General features: G+C 41.4%; 1 protein-coding gene across 3 annotated transcripts in view; it reads right to left on the bottom strand.

The window, feature by feature from the left end:
• Window positions 1-17,327, bottom strand: part of DAPK1 (death associated protein kinase 1) — a 551,448-nt gene that overhangs the window by 61,858 nt on the left and 472,263 nt on the right. The gene's annotated exons all lie outside the window — the stretch shown is intronic.

Below are 17,327 nucleotides of genomic sequence, written 5' to 3'. Positions count from 1 at the left end.
CCAAAATTCACTACACAGTCTAAATATCAATCTGGTAACAAGGTGCAGACTTAGCAGATTAATACTAAGCTCTAAGTACATGGCTTGGTGTTAAGGTAAGACATCATCCCAACACTTAAAACACACACACACACACACACACACACACACACACACACTGAGCTCCCCTTTTGAAGAGCAGGCACAGTCTTACATGCAGATCATTGATCCACAGGACTGGGCAAGCAGGCAGGCACACCTTTGAGTAGGCAGAGTTTATTCACAACACCACAGCCGGCAGCACTGTGTCCTTGAAGATGGAGGCAAAGGTGATTGTGCCAGTTCACTGTTCAACCTAGGCTCAGGTGCCTACCTGCTAGCAGTAGGTGAGACAGGGGCTAATTTGGACCCTCCTCAGTTGGCGCCTGGGACAGCCAATGTCTCTGAGGTGGGGCTTTCTCCTGACAACCTGCTCAACCCCTCTCCAGCATCCTGATGGCCACCTCCCAAGCTCCTTCAGACCAGCCCTGCCAAGACGTCCTCCCAGGAGTCACGACACAGGCAGCCCAGTGTACACTAACTAAAAAACTTAGGCAACTTTTAGACTTCATGAACATGTAGACTTCATGTACAGAAATAGGTACTTGCCTAATAGGTCATTTCCTAATCTCATTATACGTTGTTTGCCTCTATTATACAAAGCAATAGATAAAAGCACAGCAAGCCTCACTTTTGCTTTCATCATAAGGTACACCAAACTAAAAATGTAAAGCAAGTCTGACTGAAAGCAAATTTGACTGTGGCTTTTCCAGAAAGCAAATTATCAGTGTACAATTACAATGCATTACTGTTAATAATATTCCTAAGAACAACACTTGCATAAACCATCATGGAAGGGAAATTAATGTCTGCTAAAAGTATTGCTTACATAAAAGAAGGAGAAAAATTTCTGAATCATCCTATATTTATTTTAATATACAGTACATACATAATTGTATTTGTATGCTGCATTTCCATAATTCAAACCATGCTCAAGGCAGCTTACAACATGTAAAAAAATACATAATTCTAAATGCTACAAAAGTAATCACGAACAATAAATAAAACATCAAAAAATACACAACCAAATTGAAATTCCCATATAAATCATAATAGTTTTTTAAAAAAGAAAATAAACAATAAATATCAATAACGGCAACAACCCCCCCCCCACACACAATAAAACTCCCTAAACAATAGTGAACACAAGAGTCTGGACATACAAAGAACATAAATAAAAGAAAATAAGGCAAGTATTATTTAGGGATTAAGACTTCCAACTTGAAGTCATGGCCATTACCCTGTTGCATTCACACCTACAATGAGAGACAGATAAGACAACTAAATGCATAAAATGGAAAATAAACTCGACATTATTTCCTTTAAGCAACAGGACTTTCACTCTGAAGCAAGTCAGCAACAATATATTTAATTTAATTGATTTAATTCATACACACGTAAATTTAATAATTTTTATTTAAACGTAAGGAATTATAAAAGTTCTACAACAGATACAAAACAGAACAAGTAAGCTCATCAATTATTATCCTGTTACAAATGGAGGGGAGACACGTAAACTACTCTGCAAGAAGGCAGAATAAAAAGGAACCATAAACCATAATAAGGTTCAAGAAGACATTAGTAGTACACTACTAGAAACTATTTTTCTTCTAGAAAAAATATTTTTACCATTAAGTCAATTATATCAATTCCATCTTTTACGCAAGTGCATTTAAGACGGCTCAAAATCTTAAAAAAAGGTTTTTACACAGTGCAATCACATCCCATGCAAGGGACCTTTTCCATAGGCAGCGAATATATGCTTAATCGCATGCAGCCCAAAGCTGCTGGTAGGCAAGAGAGGGAACCTTCGCATGGAGGACTTCTGGTGACTCGGATGCCTTTCCTCACTCCTCCATACATGATACCAGCACTGAGAGGGCCGTAGCAGATTGTTTTCCTTCCTCTCCAAGGTATCGCAGCAAGGAGGAGAGAGTAAGGAGTGGAAACCAGCCTCCGTTACTTCCAAGACAAGTGGGGAAGCAGTGGAGGCAGACAGAAGAAGAAACCCCATTCCATTCTCTTCAACTGCAGCAGGGAGGAGAGGCAGGCAGAAGCCGCAGTTCCATTTCAGAGGCATCCCAGCCTTTTTCTCGAAATGTAAGATGAGAAAAAAGTGCCTTGCCCAGCACATCCAGTGTGTCTTCCCTCACCATCAAATCATCACCAGAAATAGCCTATTCCCTGGTTAACAGTTGCCATGTCAGGTGGCGTGGCTTCCAAGCATGCTGGAATCTCATTATAATAGATTAAACAGAAGCATACTGCGTTGCTTACTTATGTTAATCATTGGGAGCTGTCTGTCCTGCAGACAGATTTTTTGAGCCCTTCTCTCCATTTGTGGCATTCAGCAATGAATGGCATTTTATGGATTAAGCTCAGAAATGGACAAAAACATCTGAGGTGATATCCACTGTAGACCCAATGGAAATCAATTTCCTTGATTACGGTGGGTCTCCTCCCAAGTATGACTGATGTTGGGTATATCCCTTGGGGACCTTATGTATAAAATACCACTCCTTTCATGCAAATTTACTAGCTAATAATAGGCAGTCATAGTTGACTAAGAATGAGGGGGAGAGAGAGATGATGAAAGCTTGAAATGAAGATAAGCGTATCTGTGTCTCTCTCTTCTCCTGAGATTTCAATTTAAGATTAAACACACAAATACTGATAATCCAGCTTTATTGTATTCTGCATTTGGAGCTTTGCTAAAGCAGTGTGCTAAATATAAGCAGTTATACAGCTGTCCTGAACTTGAAACAAAAATATGGATAGCAGAGTTTTAGAGAGATGAGGTTTCCAACTGCCACCTTAGCGCTCAGAAAATTAAATGCAGGAGTCTTTAAAAGAATGAATTTAGGGAATTCTCTTCCCTCATCATCAATACAATCACATCTTTAAACTGCTGATCCAAATGGGATGACAGCTCAATTTATTGTGAAGTGGAAAGAGACAGTAGTACTTTTCCTTTTTTTCAGAAATTTAAGAATAGTCAGTAACCCTGATGTTTGTAGAATGGTTGGAATTGGTGTTCCGAATATTATCAAACCTTCTTAACCTGTATAAGGTTATTCAATGAAATGACTGGTCAGCCTAGAACCACTGTTATTTCAAACCATGGTTTTGAAGACTTATATAAAATGTTTGAATTTCTTTCGTTTCTCTTGGTTTGCAATAATGCACTAATTGGGGACACTGTGGTTAGCATTAACCAGGATTGACTTGGAAATGGAAGAGTGTGAAAGCATGTGGCACATTCCCGGTCTTTCAAACTATTGTTTGGCATATTGGGATCATGATGCTCAATTGAGTCTTAAACCAGGCTCAAGTTAGAAAACTATAGTTTCCCGCTTTTCAAACAAGACACAGAAAGACCTGAGATCATGTGCTTCTTCCTCACCTTCAGCATAGCAGGAGAATGGAAGCTTCTATTTCCAATACAGCTCTCTGTTCTGTCTTATATCAGGGACTATTGTTTGTTTAAACCAGTGTTTCCCAAACTTGGGTCTCCAGCTGTTTTTGGTCTACAACCCCCACCATCCCTAGCTAGCAAGACCAGTGGGTCAGGAATGATGGGAACTGTAGTCTGAAAACAGCTGGAGACCCAACCCAAGTTTGGGAAACACCTGCTTAAACCCTAGCTAGGAAAAACAAACCAGGATGAGAAATGAGAGTTTGATATTTGGTGGTAGGAAACGTCCTATGGAGATTCAGTCACTCCTCTTGGTGTGTTGTGCGCATATGCTGTGGTGGTGGGTAGGAATCAATCATCTCCAGTTATTTAGTAAATCTAAACCCACAAAGTAGAAAAACTAAGCAGCCTACTTGGTAAAATAATTACTTTTATTTCAGGTATTGGGAAAAAATAATAATAATAATACACATTTAGAATAATAGAATTGTATTTGGAAGGGACCCCCCAGGGTCATCTAGTCCAACCCCCTGCAGCTAAAGCATCTAGGACAGATGTCCATCCAACCTCTGCTTAATAACCTCCAATGAAGGAGAGCCCACAACCTTCAGAGGGAGTCCGTTCCACTATCGAACAGTTCTTACTGTCAGAAAGTCCTTCCTGATGTTTAGTCGGAATCTCCTTTCTTGTAATTTGAAGCCACTGGTTCATGTCCTACCCTCCAGAAGAAAACAAGCTTGCTCCATCTTCCATGTGACAGTCGCTTAGATATTTGAAGATGGCTATAATAACTCTTCTGGGTCTCCTCTTTACCAGACTAAACATACCCAGCTCCTTCAACCGTTCCTTATAAGACTTGGTTTCCAGACCCTTGATTGCCTTAGCTGCCCTCCTCTGCACGCCTTCCAACTTGTCAACATCCTTCTAAAATTGTGGTGCCTATAACTGGACACAGTATTCCAGATGTGGTCTGATCAAGGCAGAATAGAGTGGTATTACTTCTCTTAATGGGACGCAGGTGGCACTGTGGGTTAAACCACTGAGCCTAGGGCTTTCCAATCAGAAGGTCAGCAGTTCAAATCCCCATGATGGGGTGAGCTCCCATTGCTCAGTCCCTGCTCCTGCCAACCTAGCAGTTTGAAAGCACATCAAAGTGCAAGTAGATAAATAGGTACCGCTCCGGCGGGAAGGTAAATGGCGTTTCCGTGCACTGCTCTGGTTCGCCAGAAACGGCTTAGTCATGCTGGCCACATGACCTGGAAGCTGTATGCCGACTCCCTCAGCCAATAAAGTGAGATGAGTGCCGCAACCCCAGAGTCGTCCACGACTGGACCTAATGGTCAGGGGTCCCTTTACCTGTACCTTACTTCTCTTAATATGGACACCATACCTCTGTTGATGCAGCCTAGAATAGCATTAGCACTTGCATTATACCTACCTAGTTATCAAATAGGAAGGGGCCACAGGTTTGTATTGTATTCTTAAAGCATGCAACTAAAAACAACAACACCCACTCACCTCTACCTCTTTCCCCTTTTCTTCCTAATGTAACACTAATGTCTCACAACAAATGAAACTGATCTGTAGAAAACAAAACTTGAAAAAAGAGACATTGCACATACTTTTGTAAACCAGGAAATCTTTAATAAAAATATATTTAAAAACAAACAAACGAACAGTACTCCAGCATTAGGCATCACCCAGCTACCTTGCATGGAAACAGCAGCAACAAATAAGAAAAAGAATTTGCAGCTATATTCCTAACAAGCTTTGAGAATGGTAAAATTTAATACCTAATGCCTGTTTCTCGGTTAAAGACACTAAAAGAGAGCAACCTTACTAATAATTTTATTCTAGCCATAAACTCAGTTGCTTCAAGGCTACTGAAAACACTGAAGTTATTTTCCAAGTTCCTAAATGTATCTCTTCTTGGGATAAGACTGTAGCTAGAAGGATACACAGCGATTCACAATATATTCCCAAGGAAAATACAGCATCTTTGTGTGTTTGCTGCTTGACAATGGGAAGACCCAAGTGCTTTGAAAATGGGGGTATGTGGATGGAACAGCACATTGACCACCCTGCTGATATGCTGCTGTTACTGACATCTCTAAGACACCCATAGGAATTCTCCAATTCAGATGACTATATTCACATTACAATAATCTGTTTATGGAATTAGTTTTCTCTTTTAAGCAAAAAATTCATTGTTATTGTTCTCTAACCAGGTCATTAATGGTCTCTGCAAACTGGAAAGGGATGGAATTGTAAATGACATGCACTTTATATTGGCTCCATGTACCGCTCAATGCTGGGACGCGGGTGGCGCTGTGGGTTAAACCACAGAGCCTAGGACTTGCCGATCAGAAGGTTGGCAGTTCGAATCACCGTGACGGGGTGAGCTCCCGTTGCTCGGTTCCTGCTCCTGCCAACCTAGCAGTTCGAAAGCGCGTCAAATTGCAAGTAGATAAATAGGTACCGCTCTGGCGGGAAGGTAAACGACGTTTCCGTGCGCTGCTCTGGTTCGCCAGAAGCGGCTTAGTCATGCTGGCCACATGACCCGGAAGCTGTACGCCGGCTCCCTCGGCCAATAAAGCGAGATGAGTGCCGCAACCTCAGAGTCGGCCATGACTGGACGTAATGGTCAGGCGTCCCTTTACCTTTTCCGCTCAATGCTATGAATGCAAAATTTGAGGTACAATTCCCAAAGTAGACACTACTTTAACACCATCAGGAATCAGAGCACTGCTGAATTACCTCTGGTTGAACACAGGTACTTTAGAGAACAGACTGTAAAAACAGGACAAATCATACTGGAAATGAGAATACAGTTGCAAAGTACAGCAGACGTGCTATGCTGGAGTTGAGGGTGGTGTGGTAGGGGACACACATGGGTCAACTGAATAGATCATGTTACAGCCATCACAACAGAAATAATTTTCCCGGCAAAATGTATTCACTAGTCTTGGACAGAAAGATGTGTGTATGTGTGTGTGAAGGGATGGCAATGCTTTGGAAATTGGTGCTGGAGAAGACAGCTGAGAGAATGTTGTTAAGCAGGCAAGTAATCAACTATTTGAACTCCATAGGTAAAGGTAAAGCGACCCCTGACCGTTAAGTCCAGTCGCGGATAACTCTGGAGTTGCGGTGCTCATCTTGCTTTACTGGCCGAGGGAGCCGACGTAGAGCTTCCGGGTAATGTGGCCAGCATGACTAAGCCGCTTCTGGCAAACCAGAGCAGCACATGAAAATGCCATATACCTTCCCGCTGGAGTGGTACCTATTTATCTATTTGCACTTTGACGTGCTTTTGAACTGCTAGATTGGCAGGATCAGGGACTAAGCAACGGGAGCTCACCCCGTCGCGGGGATTCGAACCGCCGACCTTCTGATCGGCAAGCCCTAGGCTCAGTGGTTTAACCCACAGCACCACCCATGTCCCTTTGAACTCCATAAAAGGTAAAGGTACCCCTGACCGTTAGGTCCAGTCGCGAACGACTCTGGGGTTGCGCGCTCATCTCGCTCTATAGGCCGAGGGAGCCGGCGTTTGTCCACAGACAGCTTCCATAGTTCATAGCAGTATCCAAATTACAAAGTGATGCCACAAATAAAGTCATTCTGCCAGCAGTCACACACGGGAGATCTACTGTATTTGGGACAGTGTCCTAGAAGTCTGCTGAGAGGCAGGTGAACTGAAAGGCAACATAGCACAAGGACAGAACTTTGCACAGCAAGTTATATTTGCACTCAAATTTGGTTTCTAACCTGTCACGGTATATGAACCAACTCTGTTGAGAAGTTACTGGACTTAACTGAGGACTACTTGCCAGGAATACTAGCTAATATTTTAATCTTCTTTCTTTAGATTTAAGTCTCCTAAATTTAATTTATTTATATCAGTTATGGGGGGGGGGGAAATACTTGTCTGATAGCTGAATTTTAGGCATAAGTAGGAAGTCATCCTCCTCCAAGCACATCTATTTAGCCATTATTGTTTGCAAGGCCTGTTTCATCTACTTTTACTCTACAACTGTCAATTCATTTGCTCAATTTACTCTGCATTTGATCAGAGGCTATATTGTGCACTCCAGAAAACGTTGTGGCAAACAATGATAGGAAACATGAAAGAAAGTGGTGGGAAATCTAACAGCTGTAACTTAGATCTCCTACTGATGCTAATTCACTAACTAAAAAGCACAACTTAAAAAAAAAGAATTTATGGCTAGAGGCCTAGCTGATTAGATGTAGGGAACAACTGTGATCACATGGAACTAAGCAATTAGGTCAAAGCCTGCTCTTTAAATTGAGACAGATGAAGGTCAAGGAATGCATGAATGGAGACAAAAGAAGATTTATTCTGTCCTCAGAAGTTATACAAGACTTCCAGCAAATAATAATTAGAACTTTTGAAACTTTATGTAAGTAACAGATACAGTTTTGTCCTAGAACATATAAAATAAAATACACTTAAGATTTCCCAGTAAGCCAGGAACTGACAAAACAGTACTTAAGCAGTCATATGCCAATTCCTCATAGCTAATGTTTTCTGAACATGGATGCACTATTTATTTATTTTTAGTGGATATTAAAATCCAAGAAATAAATTTCCAGGGTGCATATATGGTTGATGTGCTTATTTTTCTAGCTACTGAATGATGACGATGATAATTTAACAATAAGGCTTACTTCCAAGTAAGCAGGCTTAGAACTGCAGACTTAGAGACCAGATAAGGATGCTCTGAGACATGATGCAGAATGCATCCATTGGTCCATTCACTGGTGGGTTCATCAAACCCTTCATATTGTGGAGTGGAATATGATTTCTTTCAGCCACAGCAAGCAGAGGAGGTGGGTGAGGGATGAGATGAAGGAACACAGGCTGTACACAGTGCCTCAGATCAAAGAAACCATGGGGTTTCTACACATCACCATTTCAGTACAAGGGCATGGGACTAGGGTAATAAGCATGCTATAATGGGGTCAGAACAGCATACCTAAACACTTTTGTAGGAAGAAGATTGATGTAGGATCTTGATGCAGATGGCTTTGAGGACCCGTGAATCATGCTCATTTATGAGGGATAGCAAATTCATGAGGATTATAAGGTTTAAAAAAAAATTATTCATGTTTCACAACATGGTGCGGTATAACACATCAAACAAACACGAATATAACAAACAGAACTAAGAAAACACAGCCAGTTAGACAATCTAAATGGCAATAAAAGGGAGTTAAACAATGGGTGGGGTAGAACATTGTGCCAACATAACCGAGTCCCTCTAAAAGGAGTTTTGAGATCACGAAGGTACCAGTCCCCTTTCTACCTTACTAAGAGAAAAGAAAAGAAGGGGAACTAAATAGATTCAAAACTCTTATGTTTTCAGAGCTCTCAAGCACTTAACTGCACACTTCAGTCATAAACACTGTCTTGAGAACTAGCATTGGGACATGGTTCATATTTTCTTTGTGGAGAAGCCAATACAAATGAAAACACACAGACAAGTGGATCGTTTCTTCCCCCCACCCTCAAACCTTCCATAGGGGACAATCAGAACAAATGCCACAACATTCCCAAGGCAACTCTAGCTTATAATACTTGTTTCAGAAGATGCTACAGCATCTTCTTGTTTTCTTCTGAAAACAAGAAACAAGTACAGCAAGATTAATTCCTCTAGCAAATGCCAAGTAACATTGTTATGGTTAAAAGGGGTTTGGGTTTTTTGTTTTTTTTTTGCTACACAACTATTTTTTCAACAACATATCATGGCTAAAGGTAAAGGTAAAGGGACCCCTGACAGTTAAGTCTAGTCACGAATGACTCTGGGGTTGCGGCGCTCATCTCAATTTACTGGCCAAGGGAGCCAACGTTTGTCCGCAGTTTTTCCGGATCATGTGGCCAGCATGACTAAGCCGTTTCTGGCAAACCAGAGCAATGCACGGAAACGGTGTTTACCTTCCCACCGGAGCGGTACCTGTTTATCTACTTGCACTTTGACATGCTTTCAAACTGCTAGGTTGGCAGGAGCTGGGACAGAGCAACGGGAGCTCACTCCGTCGCAGGGATTCGAACCGCCGACCTTCTGATTGGCAAGCCCTAGGCTCAGTGGTTTACACCACAGCGTCACCCTCATCCCATATCATGATTAGGTCCCATTTATTAACACTTGCAGTAGTAGTATGGATCAATTGCAACTTTGATTTCAGCGTGCTTCACAGCTTCTTTGCAATCCTCCTCTAAATATTCTGCAAGGCAAGGCAGCTCATTGTTCATCTGGAGAGTAGAACAGTGGGAATGGAAGTTAAAATAAATGGCTCTGAGTGTGTCAATCAAGCTGAAAAGCAGCCATTTCCCTAGATGATTTAACAACACTGATTTAAAAATCAATCCACCCAACCTCAAGCCTGTTTTTAAATCATTTTTCTCAGCCAACTGCTGAAACTGGAAGCCAGCCCAACTTTGGGTGGGGAGGCAGAAGAGTTGTTGGGGAGGATTGCCAGACATGGGTTTTAAGCAGCCTTCTCTCCTGCATGCCCACTGCTTTTTTCCCTACAAATGCCATCTCTGCCGTCCACCCCCCCTCCCCCCAAATGCATATTGGCAAACAAAGAACTGGAAACACAAGTTTGCCAAGATAACGTTAAGGTTTTAAAAGCAAGAATGTATTTTAATTACAGACAGTTACAGGCACAGTTTAGTCTACTGTTTCGAAAAATCTATACAGTATTAGTAAATAGTATGGAACTGAGATGGGGAGAGACGTTTAACTTTCACGTGGCCCCTAGAAATTTAATTTGTGTTCCTCCCCTTACTTTAGTCCCAGGTCCAGTTCTGTATCAATAGTCATTTTATGTTCTAAGTAATATGGGCAGAGCACAGGGCACTGTGATAAAAAGGCAGGTAAAGTAGCATCAGTGAAGCAACCTCAGAGGGCAGGCAATACAGAAATTTGGGCTGAGTGTTGCTGGGGTAGCAGATATATAATAATAATAATAATAATAATAATAATAATAATAATAATAATAATAATAATTTATTTATATCCCGCCCTCCCCAGCCGAAGCCGGGCTCAGGGCGGATAACAACAATAAAATAATACAACATTCTAAAATCATTTCATTAAAAAATTACTTCAGATCAAATTGATGGCAACCATTGGGCTAGAGTTCTGTGAAGATTGCCAAAGGAAGGAGTCAGGCTGTGCCCTGGCCAAAGGCTTGGCGGAACAGCTCTGTCTTGCAGGCCCTGTGGAAAGATGTCAAGTCCCGCAGGGCCCTAGTCTCTTGTGGCAGAGCGTTCCACCAGATCGGAGCCACAGCCGAAAAAGCCCTGGCTCTGGTTGAGGCCAGCCTAAACTCTCTGTGGCCTGGGACCTCCAAGATGTTTTTGTTTGAATGGGTTGTCCCATTTGTTTGATATGGGTTGTCCACAGCTGCAAATCAACTGAGATATGACTTATTGTTATTATTTGACTTGCATTTAAAAACAGAACTGCTGTAAAAGCTTTTCTAACACGTTTGATAGGGGCGGGGCACAATAAATTGTGCCTAAGTGTGGTTGAAATGTTATATTCAAACAGATTCAAAGATTTACAAATCTGTATCTAACATGTTTTCTCCATGGCACCACTCTAGTTATGGACTTCCCTCTCAGCTTTGAGCTACCCAGTCCCAGCGCTGTTTTGATTTAGGAGGCAGCTTTAAGACTCATTTATTTTTGCAGGTCTTTGGTTCATAGTGGAAGTGGCCCTGCCAGTTTAATAGCATCTGTTCACTGATTGCTGGTGCTGCTGTTATTTCATGGTTTTTTGTTGGCTTTCTTCACTTCTTCTATTTCTCATGAATTTACTACTTGATAGCCACCCCAGGCTGCTTGATAAAGGGATTCATTAATTATGGTGAGTTGCAATAAGAAGTTATTTTTATTAGAATACTTGTAGATTTTAAAAGATGACAATTCATATTACTAAACTTAGTTTGCAAACCCACTTCAAAACCTAGATTCCGATTTGCAAATCACATTTTGTTAATTTGGTGAACTCATACCACAGGTAAGCTGATTTGAGTCAGTGGTTGCATTTGAGCTCAAGGATAAAGCCTGATGATCTTCATCTCATACACTCCCTCAGTCCCTCCAATGCAGCCACTAGAAGAAGTTATGAAGCTTTAGAATTTAGCATGTCCAAACCTTGACAAACTCTGATTAATCTTAACTATAGTTTGTTTGAAACAAACTGTGGTTTTTGAAGCTGGCTTGTTTCGAGCGAACCATAATTTCTGCTAACCAGAGTTTAGGGTTCATATATAACACTTTAATGTGGTTAGTCAAAAATGGAAGCAAATGCCTTAGATCTCTGCCTTGCACCCAATGGCTCATTCCCATCACAGTGAACCATAGCTTACTGTGATGCCCAAATGCAACCAGTGTCAAGGCAGCAAAAGTTGTATTGAATAGCAAAGCTCTCATCCCCTAAAGCAGATATAACAGGACGTTACTAGAGGAAGGATCATTGCACAACTAGCTAGTCTGCACAGTATATTCCTTCTTTTTTAAAATGCATCTCCAAGCATATTAGAATGGATCTGCGTGCATCAGGCTGTGGGCCTGCAATTTCACCAAGCGTTTAGCTTAATATAAGCACTTCAAACACAATCTTATTTCGTAAGCCTCTTATTTACCACTCACTGTATTAAAACACACAGAACAGCTGAAGCCAAGAGCCAACTGAAAGGTGCACTGCTATGAGTGTTTATTCCAACAAAGTTGAAAGTTCCATGGTAACTTACTCTACACAACATACCAAAGTAGGACTTAAATAGCTGTAGCTACTAAGTATTTGCTCTGTGAGATAACATCCAATTCCTGGATAGGGACTCAAATATGGGTGTACATTCCATCAAAGATAAGATTTTTTAAAGTGCTAAGAACTTTCAACTAGACACTTTAATGAAATCATTGGGAGTTTCTGGACTAAAGTATACTCTGATTTTTTTCCTGGTGGTACTCAAAAGTGCAGAACTGGCAACTTTTTTTCCTAGAAAAAAAAAAAAACACTGATGGTGCCTAATAAAGTAAATAAAATTCCTAGGTAGGTGTGGGAGGGCACGATCCAAAGGCATCCCAGTTGCTGACCTGCACCACCAGCTCCAGCAAAGCAAAGGCAACAACGTCCGAAATACGGAGGGGAAAGAATCGAAGGTCTGCCTTGGCAGGAACTCAGCAACCCAGGCCAAGAAGTGAGGGAAGCAGCTCCGACCCAAGAAGCAGCTCCTCCCTTGCCTTCCATGCGTGCCTCTCGCGTTTCTGAGGCAATGTTGCAAGAGACTCTCCTAGGCCTTCCAGAGAGGCAGAGCGGAGAGGGAGCGTTTCTTTTGGGGAGGGGCGAAGCCAAGAGGAAAAACTAATGAAGTGCAATTGGGATGGAATAGCAATTGGAGATGTTAAATCAAACAAAGGACAATCTATTTAGGGGCAGGATCCTGCCATCTGCCTTCTGCAAAATGGATACAACTGTGCTCAGTGGGTGGTGGGTTTGAGTTCCATGTTGGGTTTAAGATTCCTGCAGGGCAGGGGGCTAAACTAAATGATCTCATGGTCACTTTCAATTCTGTGATCCTGTAAACTTTCTAGCACCTAATTTAAGTTGTCGTGGGGGCGCAAGGCATTGGAGTTCAGGCCCCACCTCTGCCTTGCATTCAGTCTGCCTCCTTACGTTACTTATGTGCGTTTAGCTGAACACAGTGTTTGCAGCAATGACCAGTGGAATACCTATGAAAAACTGTCAAACAAGTTTCATTGGCAACTGCGTTCCCATTTGCCTGCAGCAACTGTATTCAGAGATTGAGAGAATGAACCTGCGCCTTAAATGTGCAGTTGTATGAGACTTGTCTGTATGCATGAGAGACAGTAAGAGAGGCAAAGCTGCTTGAGTCGTTGTGAGTCAGGCTTGCTCCAGTTCCACAGTGGGAACATTTTTATAGATGCCTTCCACACATTTAGCTCACTTAGCATATCATGAACGACTTGACCAGCACTCTTGCAGTTTCACTCAACTTTTCTGTTTTTTCATGTGTGTTTTTTTCCTAGATGCAGGGCAGGTCTTTGTAAAACTAAGCCACCTTCATGAGGATTAAGTGTTTTGACTGTTTTGATCAGGATCAATGAAAAAAGTTTCAGAAGAATGCAGCACTGTGGCAACCGCATACACAAAGTCCTTGAAACAACAAAGTATAATAAAAGAACTGCAGAATTGTTTATTTAAAATGCACAGCCACACTGCTTGCAACCGCAAGAGAACTAAACAGAAACAGGCTTATATTTGCTTGCATTTCATAATCATTTCCACTGAAATCTGCTTTGGTCTTCTGAAATTGCATGATGAGCCGATTGCTTAAAACATCTGTTTAAAAGATAAGCAAGGGAGTACTTATCTTAGTTTTAAGTTTGGTATTTTAATGGAGATAATGTGAGTAGTGAATATTTTACATTCCAATCTTAAATATTTTTAACCGGGCGTCTCATTGATTTTGATAGAGCTACTCTCAAGGTGACAAATATAAGGCCTGATTCATAGTTACTGCCGCCCACATGGGAAAACATTTGGGTAATTACTTGAGTACAGCTCCACAAAGCAAGGCATTTTTGTGAAGTGGCTTCCAGTCCATATGGCAAGTATTCAGGACACTCTCGTCTCGGTTTAAAACAGGTAATTATGTTGCAGCATTTGCCTATATGGCTGTAGGTTCAAATCTCCTATCACTCTGTTTATTGATTTTAAAAAAGAGATAGGGTACCTACTTCTCAGTCATAAGCACCCTCAGTTAAAGGATCTCACGTACCTTTGAGGTCTTCTGCTAGTCAGAATAGACAACACTGGATCAGATGGTCCAGTGATTTGACTCAGTATAGAGCTGCAACTTAATCCCTTAATTAAGATAATCCAGTTCAGAGAGCTTTCTAAAACAGCGCACAAATGAACATGCTAGATTCCAACTTAACTAGAAATCATTTGCAACTTATTTGCTACACTACGTATTTTCTCCATGGTGGATTATTTTTATTTTGCTTTGGTAGCACCCAATGTTTGAAATTCCCCAAGCACCAGGCATGTTTTGCTACTGGTGCGGATCCAATGGCGACTACGTGGAGATTGCTGGGTGCCAGGTTGGTGGCTGACCTCTCTATCGAGCCAGCTGACTTGTGTGTGGCAAAAGAGGTGCTTCTTGTGCTTCCATGTGAATCAGGGGCCCCTGACCCAGAACATAACCTCTGTACAAATCGGGGTTTGCCTGCGTTCGGAAACATACTTCTTCCACCTGCAGAGGCACAACATTGCTATCGTGGCTAGTAGCCCCTGAAAGATTCGTCCTCTATTTATTTGACCAAGGTTCATTTACAGGCATCCAAGTTGATGGCCATTACCACCTCCCACCGCAGCAGAGCTTCCTAGTTTAACTACACACTGCATTAAAGTAGTACCGTATTTTTTGCTCTATAAGACTCACTTTTTCCCTCCTAAAAAGTAAGGGGAAATGTGTGTGCGTCTTATGGAGCAAATGCAGGCTGCGCAGCTATCCCAGAAGCCAGAACAGCAGGAGGGATTGCTGCTTTCACTGCGCAGCGATCCCTCTTGCTCTTCTGGCTTCTGAGATTCAGAATATTTTTTTTCTTGTTTTCCTCATCCAAAAACTAGGTGCGTCTTGTGGTCTTATAGGGCAAAAAATACAGTACTTTATCTGTCCTGAACCTTCCAACAAAACTTTTCTGTCCACTTTCTCCATGCCATGCATAATTTTATATGCTTCTATCATGCCACCTCCAAGTCCCAAATGCCGTGACATTGCACATGCTACAATCGTCCCAATTAGTTCCGATCAGTATTCTGTTGAAGGATGCATTTCCTTATTCACTTACTGGGAACAAGTCCCACTGAGCTCAGAGGGGCTTACTTCCAAGCAGACATGCACAGGCTTGCACTGTTACTGACTACCTGTTAAGATGGTACTTGGGAATCATCAGTACTGATGCAATCTGCACAAAAAGAAGCACTGCGCATAGTAAAATGGGAGAACATCCATGTTTAAATTTAAGACGAATTATGGGAGCACTACTTTTGTTTTCCTATCAGCCACTGTATGACGATTGCCAGAAACAAATTTAAAGGTCACTGAATTAAAGCGATCAACTGTTTTACTGTACAATTTAGGGAGAAATGGATTCCCCCGTAACATGTCGAGGTACAGAATTTAGCTTTTATACACTAAATAGTGCACATTCAATGCACAATAATTGAAGGGACACTGTTCCCCATCTCCACTCCCCCCAAAAAAACAGGGTTTACACCACTGAAATAAAAGGCTGCAGCATCAGATTTCTATTTTTGTATAACAATTATGTATGATACACACATCACTGGTAAAAGTAAACTCATTTAAGCAAGCACAAAAATCAAGATGGAAGCCAACACTAATGCTTTTCTTCCAAGCGTGAGAGCCCCTTCATCCACAGGGCAGGCTCACAGTATAGACTTTGGTCAAGCCACTAGCTCAGTTTAGATGTAATGCCAAACAAGAGTTTGGTGAATAGGAGCATCTCTATAGGTTTAAATGCATGTTCTCTCTTTGCATGCAAGTTCCCTCCATCCACTAACTACTTTTTGCTAACCATGGCTTGCCATGATGTCCAAATTGGTACGCCATGGTTAGTGCTAATCTTTAAACTATTGTTTGCAGACCCACACCAAATCATGGTATGGAGGTCAGTGGCTCAACTTAATCTTCCCCACAGAGTTGTTGTGATGGTAGGGAAGAATAATAAAACACAGGGTGAAATTTAACTTCACACTATGATGAATCTTCTATCTGTGCAAGTGTATCAGCTTGCTAGAGAACCCTCCCATTCCTACTCTGGCGGTTCACCCAACCATTTTGGGGGTTCAGGGAAAAAGCCTTAATGTGCAACCCTTGTGCAGAGCCTCCACTTACATAGTTTGTTAGGTAAATCCTACCCTTAGTGTACTGCAGAGTGCTATACTGCAAAGCACCAATAGTTCACCTAGTTTTTAAATTTAAAAATTAGCAATACCTTAAAAGATAAAATGCAAGCCGCGAACACAACACACAGTAAAAAGCACACACTTCATTTAGCAATTAAGCTAGGAGATTTAAAACCAAAAGCAAACTATAATCTCTAGTCAATGGTCTGGGTTTTCCAGCACAAAGCTGTGGCATAGACACAGCATTCTGTAGTATTCAACTAACAAGCTTTATGGAGACCCGTGTTAAATCTACACTGCTTAATGACTATAAATCTCTTGATCTGACATTTGACTGGAATGGAATAATTGAACTCTGATACCTTGAAACCGATCGATCTCCACTGGATTGAAAACAAATGCTAGAAATTATCTGTATTCAGGCACCCTCATACTTAAAGAACCGAGGTGAAGCTGGATAAATTATTAATATTGCATGCTAGTATTAATATTGCAAACTGGTTTGCATTCTTCCACATACACTAATAATTCACTACTGCTATCATCAGAACTTAAGTGTGCATACAAAACCCACCCACCTATGCAAACCACTTTTGCAATCAGCATAAAAATAGACATACAAGTATCAACTGTAATGTTTCAATCCTCCAGCCAGAAGAAAGATACAGAAGAAAATCGCTTTAGCTTAGAATCACCTTTCTATGCAATGTCATCTGAGTACATATAATGTATGCAAGGAGACACCTCTCTATGAAACACTAATAGCGATGCCAAGTGTGACACGTTTTGCTTCTGGCTTACATATTAACTCTTATAAGGCACACAGGCTCTGAAATATACCA

The sequence above is a fragment of the Podarcis tiliguerta genome (assembly GCF_965153285.1).
Source record: "Podarcis tiliguerta genome assembly, chromosome: 11".
Taxonomy (NCBI): Eukaryota; Metazoa; Chordata; class Lepidosauria; order Squamata; family Lacertidae; genus Podarcis; species Podarcis tiliguerta.
This window is presented reverse-complemented; position numbering and strand designations above follow the sequence as displayed.